This window comes from Gracilinanus agilis, chromosome 2 (assembly GCF_016433145.1).
Source record: "Gracilinanus agilis isolate LMUSP501 chromosome 2, AgileGrace, whole genome shotgun sequence".
Lineage (NCBI taxonomy): Eukaryota > Metazoa > Chordata > Mammalia > Didelphimorphia > Didelphidae > Gracilinanus > Gracilinanus agilis.
In genome coordinates, this window is record NC_058131.1 from 232,480,376 (window position 1) to 232,490,430 (window position 10,055).

At 40.5% G+C, this 10,055-nt stretch overlaps 1 protein-coding gene across 2 annotated transcripts in view; it reads right to left on the reverse strand.

Moving 5' to 3' along the window:
• The window catches only part of MAPRE3 (microtubule associated protein RP/EB family member 3), an 85,945-nt gene extending 77,498 nt beyond the window's left edge, over positions 1-8,447 (reverse strand). Inside the window, exon 1 of one of the 2 annotated variants that reach the window (XM_044663749.1) lies at positions 8,399-8,447. The gene's annotated coding sequence lies outside the window, so the exon portion shown is untranslated. The remainder of the gene's footprint in view (positions 1-8,398) is intronic. The other variant, XM_044663748.1, reaches the window with a different exon arrangement.
• Between the last annotated feature and the right edge of the window lie 1,608 nt (positions 8,448-10,055).

Here is a 10,055-nt window from a genome sequence, read left to right on the forward strand (position 1 = left end):
TCTGGCCTTTAAAGCCTTTCTGACTCTGATCTACCTATCCAGACACTAATCCCTTTCACATACTATGTTTCCAACAAAACTGCCCTACTTGCCGCTCTTTACACAAAACACTGAGTTTCATGTCTGTGCCTAAATTTAAGCAAGTTGTCTGTCCCCCAATTTCTGAAATGTTCTCTGTTCTCACTTACCCCACTTAAAATCCTAGCTTCCTTCAAAGCTTGGCTCAAGTGTCTCAACCTCCTAAATGAAGCCTTTCCCAGTGATCACAGCTACTAGTTTCTCATCTCTGAAATTTCCTTGTACTTATTTTGTATATATTTTATATTAACTTATCTGTGTATGTGTTGTTTATTCCATTAAAAATAAGTTCCATGAGGGCAAGAGTTATTTCATTTTTGCCTTTGCGTTTCCAACATTTACCACAGTGCCTAGCACATAACAAAAACTGAATAGTTCTTGACTAGTTATTTATTCTAAAAAGTTCAAATGAAACATGAATGATGTTAGAGGCTTGCATTTGATAAATATGAACTAGCAGAAAGAGTACCTGACTGTTAGCTGAAATACTTATTCCAGCTCTGTCATGAACTAATTGTGTGACCTTGGGCATATCACTTTATTATCTATAGATTTGTTTCATTCACAGGTCAAAGACAAAGTATAATTGTTACATCAGAGGACAGGGCATTTCAGCTAGTTTTTTAGAAAGAGAAATGTACCAAAAGAAGGAAAAATAGTCCGAAAACTTAATTTGGGTCCGTCCTTTGCTATTTTTTAGCCATGTGATCTTGGGCAAATGAAAATTCCTCAGAGTCTCAGTTTCTTTATCTGTATTTGCATTACCTACTTCAGCAATGAAAATGCTCATTTAAAAACTCAAGTGAGAAGTATATTTAGAAATGAAAAACCTATATCAATATAAGTTATTAGCAATACTATAAATTCTACCTTTTAATATTAAGCCAAAAGATTTTTCAGAGTCTGCATATTTGGTACTCTAATAAAAGTTTTTCAACCTTTTTGGTTTCAGGACCCCTTTTACACTCTTGAAAATTACCAACGATTCCAAAAAGCTTTTGTTCATGTGGTTTTTATATTTATAGATATTTACTGTATTAGCAATTAAAACAGATTATTAAAATACTTATATACTACATTTTAAAATACAATAATAAACCCATCACATTAAAAACATAAATAACATTTTTGTAAAAACTATATTTAAAAAATGAGACTATTGTTTTACATATTTTTGCATATTTCTTTAACATCTGGCTTAATTGAAGACAGTTGGATTTTCTTATCAACTTTTGCATTCAATCTGTTATAATATATTGTTTTGGGGTGAAGTACTTGAAGAAAATCCAGCCTCATCCAGACAAGAAATTGGAAATGAGAGGAATTTTTAACAGGCAAATAACATCTTAGTATTTCTATGAAAATAGTTTTGACCTCCTAGATCCTCAAGAATGGTCTGAGGTGTACAGATTACACTTTGAGAACTGCTGCTCTGATAACAGTAGTAAATGAAAAAATAGAAAATTATAATGTTTACTGTAATACATTTAAAAAGGACATGAAATTACTAGAAAGAAATGGGAATGGCGGAAAGTACATGGCCTCTAAAGCTCTTTAACCAAGAAATAGTAGATGCCCTGGGCTGCCAGGTATATAGTCATCTTTAAAGATCTTTTTCTAGAAGCTCTATTCCTCAAAAACTTTACCTGTAGGCCTGGGCTAATGATCATCAACCCAGACTTCTTTAGGGAAGTATTCCCATTCTATTCCCTTCATGGTTTTCCTATCTCTACTTTTAGATTTTCTGGAAGTTTGCCCACCTGTAGTGGGTTGTAACTCCACAAACAGATTTAAAGCTAAGAAGGTAGTCTAATGTGACAGTACCCCTTGCTGGTCTCTTTGCTCCTTTCCATCTGAGAAATGGATTTAAAGCTGGAAGTACAGGTCTGATCATATCACTTTCCTGCTCAACAAACTACCAACTTCCTATTCTCATTTAAGATCAAATACAGACTTTGCTAATGCTCAAAACCCTTTACGACTTTGCTTCAACCTACCTTTTCCGGTCTCATTACAAATACTCTCCTTCACACAGTCTACAACCTGCCTTTTCCAGTCTCAGCTTTGTATCCCCAGTGCCTGGTATATTGTGGGCCCTTAATAAATGCTTCTTGAGTAGGGAGATAATATGATATAAACTCTTGTTTGGTTTTTAAAGTCCTTCACAACCTGGTCCAAAGCCTGTCTCTTTCAAGTCTCATTATTTAGTCCTCTACTTCCTGCACTGTTCTGTCCATGCCATATTAGCCTACTCTTGTCCTCACACCTAGGATTCTGTTTTTGGTTTTCCTGCCTAGGCAGTGACCACCCCCCATATTTAGCAAGCATATCCTTCTTATCTTTGCCTTATGGGACCCATTTCTGAGCTCCAGCACAACCTTTTTTAAAAATCCCTATCGGACCATGCTAACTGGGGTTAAGTGACTTGCCCAGGGTCACACAGCTAGGATGTGTGTGGAGCCAGATTTTCAACCCAGGACCTTCCAATTTTAGATGTGGCACTTTATCCACTGCAACACTACCCTTTATACATAGTCTTTTTGATTCCCCATAACTGCTAGTGCCCTTCCTCTTTATCTTTTATTGACTTTGCATTTATTCTTTTTTACTTATAAATGTACATGCTGTTTCCAAGCTCTTGTGAGTAGAGATTTTTAAAAATTTGTATTGCTATTGCTTAGCAATGTACAGTAATACAATTAAGCCCCTCCTATGTGCCAGGTACTGTGCTAAGTGCTGAGATACAACTGTTGGGGGCATGATAATGGTAAAGTCTAATTCAAGCAGTGTATCCAGTGGGAAATGATTGCATACACTTCTGAGTCTTCTTTAAGTGGGGTTTTGGAAGGAGGTTTTGCTCTGTCCTCCAGCCCTCTAATGAGAGGGGCAGAGGTAAATGAGGGTCCTGATGAGGTTAGAGTATCAGAATTTATGAAATCTCCATGATGATACAATTCTTGGATGCTTGTTGATTGACCCAATACAATCTTTTATTTTACAGATAAGGAAACTGAAGCCCAGAGAGGTTGTGTCTTTCCCAAGTGAACCTATGTCCTGAGTCCAAATTCAGTGTTCTTTCCATTACACCATGGTACCTTCCTAAACCAACAAGCTTCTTAGTGACTGGGATCTCTTTTCTAACTTCTTATGAGGCAGCTGTCAACCGGAATGATTAAAAAAAACAAAACTTCTCCACCCTATTAAGGTTGTTTTACAAAATTTAGACTTGCCTCCCTTGCTTTCCCCTTTGATACTCCTTTGTTATTTCATAGAATCATAGTTTCAAGAGTTGGAAGGGACTTTAGTGGTCAACTAAGCCAACACCAGAATAATCCCTACTACATCCTGTTCTACAAGTGGTTATCCAACCTCAGCCTAAAAGACCTTCAAGGAGGGGAAACTCACTGCCTTTTGAAGCAGCCCATTTTACTATGGGGGAGATCTAATTCCCAGGGAGTTTTTCATTATATCAAACTTAAATTTACCTTTTTTGCATTGTCTCTACCTATTGCTCCTGGTTCTGCCCTCTGAAACCAAACAGGACAAATCTAATCTCTTTTCTACATGAAAGCCCTTTGGGTACTTACAAGACAGTTATAATCCTCCTAAGTCTTTTCTTTTCCAGGATACTACCTATTCACTTTGGGAGTGCCTGAGCTGAAACTGCCTTGGCCAAGTTTACTTATTAAACTTATACCCACAACTAGTGGATGGGCTACATAGAACCTTCCTGAAGCAAAAGTAAGTAAAATTGCTTAAGACCTGGGTTGCTTTTCCATTAGAAATTACAGGCATTTGTCAGATCATCCTGGGACTAACTGGAATAGCTATCCCTACAAAATACTGAAACACACTAAGCCTGTGCTCCAACAGCCAAATGCTGCATACACCAGCCTTTCAGATAACCAGGTCAGCTGAAAATCTAGAGACAAAGGGGCATTTCATATATTCCTACTTTGGCAGTTGTAACAACATTTCATATGCCAGATCTTTATAAGATAAAATATTCCCAGTATTCCTGACCAAACTCACCATTGAGGGACTGAGGAACTACCTGAAAAGTTAGAGCTTTATTCCTAGCATTTCAATAAGGAATAAATAATATTCAGTAATGTTCACAAGGCTGCTTTTCACTTTTTTTCTATTTGCATAAATAAATATAGGCTAGGGTTTGGAGGTTCCTTCTGGATCCTAAGGGAAAGGAAAATGGGCCAAGTAGCAGCAAAGCACAACCCAGACATCCCTTTGCTTTTAGAGGGTAGCTGCCAGAGAGAGACAGGTCTGAGAAAGACCCCAAACACTCAACTCTCCATCCGCCGTGTTAAGTTTCATTCAAGCTCAAAAAATAAAAACTGGAAATCATCTTCTAAAGTCAGAATTAGTGAGGAGGAATTCTCTTTTTTTTGGTGGCAGGAATGAGTATTTGAGGAGAGAGGTTCATGCTAAAATGTTCCTGGCTCTATAAGGCCAATTACATAATGGCAAATTATTTTGTCAAAGCACTCTGGAATAGCAGGGATGAGGTAGCATGATGTAAAGAATACTGAGAATATTCAATATGGGAATCAATAGATTTGTCTCCAGCCTTATACTAGCTATATAATTTTGGGCAAATCAATTTACTTCTGTGGCCTTAGTTTTCTCATCCATAAAATGAGGAGGTTGGCATAGGGATCTACACTAGATCCTTGCCAGTTCTAACATTCTATGATTTAAAAAGCTTAAAGATACTTTAAGAGTTCTGGATAATTGTACATGTAAATTTTTTTTAGTAAAAATCTTTAATCGCTATTCAAAGAAGTCTTAACAAATACGGGCAGGGTTCATTTTGACTCTAAATATAATCTTATTTAGTTTCCATTCAGTAAGACGGAACTTGTCTGGCCAAAGTCAGGTAAAGCAGATGCAAAATGTTCTGTCAGCTGGTTAGGTCAGTTGGTTTGAATACCATGCTAATTGAGGCCAAAGGCATGGTTTCAATCCCCATATTCTCTGCTCCATTGTCACACCGTCGTAACCCTGAGTGGCTATTATAGGGGAACTGGGTGAGGGAGGGTGAAAAAACCAGTGCAAATCCACTACTAGAAAAACAGCTTCAAGTGGATCCCATGTGGATGGTGCATCAGTTGTGAAAAACAGGCTATTTAACAGGTGCAGAGACTAAACCAGTAATTCCACTGTGTAAGGAATTCTTGACCAAGAAAACTTCCTCGACCAGTGCAGACCAGAACCCTGCCTGAAAATTTACAAGTTATAGACAAGAGACCTCTCTAGGGTACTTGAAAAGTCCAGGGATTTACTCAGGATCACACAACATAGATGATCAGAACAGGACTTGAACCAGGCATTCCTGACTAAGTTTGGTTCTTTATCCATTTTATAATGCTGCTTCTCAGTATATTTAATATAAAGCTATAAAGCAAATAAATACACAGGTAGCTCATAACAGTTTATTACATGTAGAGGCAGCTAAGGGTTGCAGCAGAGAACACTGGGTCTGAAGTTAAGAGGACCTGAGTTCAAATCCAGCCTAAGACATTTGCTAGCAGTGTAACCTTGGGCAAGTTGCTTCACTTCTATCTGCCTCAGTTCTTGAATCTGTAAAATGGGGATATAATAATAATAGCACTCACCCCCCAGGGTTGTAGCGAGGATCAACTAAGATATTTGAAAAGTGATTAGCACAGTACCTGGCCCATTGTAGGTGCTATATAAAAGTTATTCTTATTTATTCCTCAAAGCACAATTAGATATATAAAAAGAATAATATAACTAATAGCCCGTAATGTGTTAGTCCAATCTTCCAAGTTTAGTACTTTTATGATTTCAATTACTGTGAGTATTCTCTCCAAGAATTCAGGTGTAAAGGTTTCCACTGTAGTTTTTAAACTGACACATATTTTAAAAAGCCTAATCCATTTAAGGACAGCTAGGTAGTGCAATGGATAGAGTCCCAGGTGGGCTTAAGGTCAAGAAGACTCAAATTCTCGAGTTCAAATCTGGCTTCGGACACTTAATAGCTGTGGCCCTGGGCAAGTCACTTAATTTTGCCTCAGTTTCCTCATCTATAAGATTAATTAGAGAAGGAAATGGTAAAGCATTCCAGTATCCTTGTCAAGAAAATTCCAAATGGAGTCATGAAGAGTCAAGCATGACTGAAAAAACATTTGAACAACAATCCATGTAAGTCCAACCTGATGTACTAAACCATCATACTCCTACCCCACAGAAAGCTGGAACACCTTCCTGACCTGTCATAATCATAATGAATTTCTTTCTTCCATTCACAATTAACACTGACAATTCTCAAAATCTACTCAAGGCAAGATGAACAGCTCTTCAATCCAGCTGCTTTCTTTAGCCATGATCAGTCAGGCATTTTATCAAGCTGTCTGACACAGAAGTTGGAGAGGGAAACACAAAAGGAATGGAACTCTCAGATCTCACAGTCACTATCATGCCAGAGAAAGATACATCCCACCAAATATAGTATGTGACATTTGACACAGGATCCAATACTGTTCTCCCTGAAACTTCATATCTGAGTTTATGCAAGGGTGGCAGTCACCTGAGCTATTTTGATGTGCATCAGGGATAAGGAAGATGCTAAAAGGCTGTGGCTGGGAAAAAGTTAGAGTTAAATATACCATGATTTATTACTGTCTGCAATCAGCATATTCAAGTGAGTAGATAATTCATCTTGTTTTTCCATCTCATTTGTTCTATAAAACTGTAATCTCAAAGACAAACATTAATACAGTGGAACCCAACTAGTGAAACTAGCTTATGTTTATATTTGCTTAATTGCCATGCAATGAAATTTAGAAGGAAAAAGAAAGGAATCACAGGAAATTGGCAAATATAAGAGTGGTTAGAAAGCTCTTATGTTGAAGCATATTAACTTAAAAACTGCTCCTGGCTGAACATAACTATCATAGATTTGACCTCAATGCAGATTTTGGCTCTGTTAAAAAAAATAAAAGTATCTGAGAACTACCCTACTCTGATGGGGCAGGCAAAAATGAGAGAGCATATGTAACATGATCAGGTCTCATGTCAGAACTAGAACAATATACATCCAAATGTACTGTAACTCCTATCAAGAAGAACAGTCCTCATGCAGAGTCACTGCTGAAGACTGGCGCTTCAGGCCCAGGACCTGCAGTTCAGACTTCAGATATACTATCATGCCATCAGTATATTTTTTTTTCATATCCTTTTCCCTCTGCAAATATAGCAAAATCCTATGTAACAGTTATTTATGGTTTTTGCTATAATGCAGGTTAAGTCAGACTCCTAGAATATCAGAGTTGAAAGGTAATTTGGAGATTTTTCTACTCTGACCCCTTGTTCATGTCTAAATCATAAAAGCAAATAGCAATAAAAAAAGGTTATGGTAGTCTCAAGCACAGTCCTTTCAACCATAAGTGTATTTTAAAGAAAATTTTCTCTAGATAACTTACTCATCTTAATCATCACATGGTGAAAAGAAGGTCTTCACTATACCATATCTTAGCTGCCAAATGTAGACTTCTTCCTTCATCACCCCAACTCTTTATATTGGATTGAACAGGGCAGAGAGGCTGCCCCACCTATAACAGCACCCAGTCTCTAATGAGTGCCCTATAAACATTAGCTGAAAATGATGGGTATCCCTTCCCTCACCTCCACTGAGCTACCTCCCCACCCCCACCCCAAGCTGTTCTGAAATCACAGGACTCAACAGCCAGTTGGGATTGTCCAGACCTGTTTCCCCAAACCAGTCCCGGCAAGAAGGAGTGAGTGAGTGGGTAGGGGGTCCTTGACATAGCCTCAGATTGATTTGCAGCTCCTGGAATGCCCCCCCATCCCCCCCCCCCTCCCGCCTTTCCTCCCTCCCGCCCTTCCTCTCCATCTTTCCTGGCCCCACACCAGAAGAAAAAAAACCGAGAGGATAAAGGATGTCAGGTTCGGGAAAGGTAGGGGGTGGGGGGATAAGGAAGGGCGGAGAGGGGGTAAAGAAACGATTCCCTTAAGACTAGAGGTGCGGAGGGGGCCCCACGTGGTGGGCGGGGAGGAGGAACCCCCGAGAGGTGGGGGGAGGCCAGGTGTCCCCGGGCTTGGGGCGGCCTGGGGAGGGGGAGTGGCTGCCAGGGAGGCCTGCTGAGGGAGGAAGCCGGACCCCTGGGGGCAGCGGCCTGCTGATGGTGGGGGACATCGAAGGGTCGGGGACGCTTGGGGGCCCGCCCCCCGCCCTGTCCCATCCCCTCCCCCAGCCCGGGCCCGGGCCTCTCGCTGACTCAGCCCCACGGCGGCTCCCGTCGCCTCGGCCCCGACTCACAGTGCACGAGGCGATGGCTCCGGCGGAGGCGGCGGCGGGGGAAGGGGACGGGCGGCGGATGGGGGAGGGGGGGCGGGCGAGGCGACTGTAGTTGCTCCGGGCCGGCCGGGAGGACTGGGGGCTCCGGGGTGGAGGGTCCTAAGCAGAGGCCGCCGCTGTCTCCGGCTCCAACGCACAGAGACTGCGGGGGAAGACAGCACTGCGCAGGCGCGATGCGGACGCCGCTGTCAGAGTCCGAGGGGGCGGGGCATGGCCACCCGCTGTCTCCACGGCAACCGGGCGCAGGGAGAGAGAGAGACAGCCTATAACTCTCCTCTCCCTAGCAACGGAACAGGCCACCTTACGTTGCCATATCAACGGGGAACCATACAGGCTTCCTAAGTCACTTCGGGGACCAAGGAACACTCTTTCTTCGTCACCATAGCAACTGGGAACAACCTTTTCATCTTTTCTCCCTAGCAACGAGGTGACAACTCCCCCACCCCTTTAACTAATCGTCTGGAAGAAGGAAACACATTTCTATCCTATAAGAGAGGAGAAGCTGAGCTCGAATTCCATATCAAAAGGAAGGAGCAGAGATAGGCTAGTATTTCTGCTTCATGGTCTATGATGGGATTCCCCATCATGTTTGAGGATTGGGATGTCTGAACTCTATCCTCTGCGACTTTGCCTGCGATTTAAAAAAAAAAATATTCATACTCTTTTTTTTTTTCCGTAAAAGAGGAGGGAAAATTTTATTCCCTTCTCCTTCGGTCGATGTAATCACAGAAAGTAAAGGACAGATAATGGAGGTATTAATTAATATGTTAACAAAGTAAAGATAGGAGACAGCCTGGTGTTCCTTGTACAAAGGGTAAAGGAGAAAATTTTAAAGGACCTTGCTCTGACTGCTCCTTTTTAAAATGATAATTTACCAGTCCTGGGATATAGAGGAGGAACCCAGCTCCTGTATATATGCATTGAAAACACATGGAGCTTGAGGAGGAGAGGCCTGGAAAGCCAGAGTGGAGCTTGGGTAGAGGCAACCCAAGGAATGGGCTGTTCTAGTGAATACATTATACATAAGGTGTATCAGGACATCAGTCCTTTCTACCCAAGATTCCCCTACACAGCTCCTGGTTATTATTGTTTTCTTTTTTCATTTTAAGTTCCAAATTCCTTTCTATCCTTTTGTCCTTTCTCCACCTATTGAGAAAGTAAGCAATATGACCCTCATTATTATATATTTGCAACATTAGTCATGTTGCAAAAAAGCAAGAAAAATAAAGCAAAAAACTACTTCATTCTGCATTCAGAGTTTTTCAGTTCTTTCTTGGAAATTGATAGCATTTTCCATCATGAAGCCTCTGGAATTGTCTTGGATCATTGCAGTGATTTTTTTTCATATGCCATTCTATTTCTGTTCTTTAGTTATGGAAAAGTTTATCAAGTTAATAATAAAAAAGAAAGTTTATTATCTTCTGCTATCCATACAAACAAAATGGAGAAGCATGAGATAAATTCTATATGGATTCACAATATTTTGAAGGACTAGCTTCACAGTAGTCATTAAAACAAGGTTTTTCATTATGTGCCCCAGGGATCTGTAGAGTAGTTAAGTCTTTCAGTTAGTCATCCTTACAGTATTGTGGTTACTATGTACTATGTTCTCTTGGTT